General features: G+C 30.4%; 1 protein-coding gene across 1 annotated transcript in view; it reads right to left on the reverse strand.

Annotated features, from left to right (window-relative positions):
* LOC119592519 (adenylate cyclase type 1-like) overlaps window positions 1–1,311 on the reverse strand; it is a gene marked incomplete in the record, with an annotated part of 97,990 nt that overhangs the window by 15,922 nt on the left and 80,757 nt on the right.

Raw genomic sequence — 1,311 nt, forward strand, 5'->3', positions numbered from 1 at the left:
TAAGATCTGTGATACACACAAAAAATATACATTATTCTCTTTTCCTCTCACACATTTTTCTTTAATTTCTCACTTATTCATTTACTCAATGCATTTCCTCACTCACACTGAGCTTATTTTAGCATTCTTGTATCTGTTGGCAATTCTTCTACACTGACCTTCAGTGTACATACTTACTACATCACTAAAACTAAGATTCCTCTACATCAAATATATAAAAGATCTGATAGCAAGTATGCTTAATACAGATTAGGACCTCATTACCATACTGATTTATAAGTTATTAAGTGATATGAATCACAGTAAAGAGAAAATAACGTACATAAATATATCTGAAGCCAGCAGAGTACACCCTCTTCCCATAGTTATTTGCATCACAGTGAGTACTATCTCTACAACTACAACAATTCCTATGAATTAATAATCTGAAATATGTTCATATCCTATTTTGAGCTTTTTTTATTCATCATCTCTTCTACTAGTTACATGCCACTACTCACAAAGTGACACAAAGTTATATAATAACTTCGGCACATATGAACAATACCATAAAGACAAAAATATATGAGAAACACTGGCATATCATCGCTCATTCTGGCCCACCCATTGCTAAGCTAATAAGGTTTCCCTAAACTTGAAATTCCTAACTGAACAAATGCTATTACTAGAGCCTCACAGTATTTTTTTTTTCTGGATAAGCCAGTTTATATCTATTTCTGACAAACCAATAAGATAGAAAGTGTATATTCTTCTGACCAATAAAATTTTACATGAAGACCTAGAAAAAAATGTGGGTGGGTTGTAATTCAAACTAAATCATTTACTATAAACAAATCTTTACTGTCAACCTATTCTTCCAGCTCTTAAGAATATGATGAGATCAGTACTTTTAAATGCAAAAGTAACTACTTTGTTTGACCTATTGGCAATCATTATCAAATATTTTTTGTAAACTATGGGAATACCGGGAAACAAATATTATTGTACCAAATTTATTTTCTTCTAATAATCAAAATCAGAAAATAAAATCAGTATGATAGAAAATTGGTCTCTGTTGTTTTGGTTCATTAATCAAAGAAATTTTAATCAAAGGTCAAGTTTCTCAAATCTCGACTATACAATCAAACCTATATCATATTACTATTCATCAAATCACAGAACCCTACTTCATTTACCCTATTTTATGCCAATAATGTTTATTTATTAATAACACTCATCAAGTTCTTTCAACAAAAATTTGGCAAGGGCTGTGATTAATTACATTCAGCTACAGAAAATCCTTACTGGAAGAGTGTATTAATATCTGCCAGT

Source organism: Penaeus monodon, chromosome 30 (genome assembly GCF_015228065.2).
Source record: "Penaeus monodon isolate SGIC_2016 chromosome 30, NSTDA_Pmon_1, whole genome shotgun sequence".
Lineage (NCBI taxonomy): Eukaryota > Metazoa > Arthropoda > Malacostraca > Decapoda > Penaeidae > Penaeus > Penaeus monodon.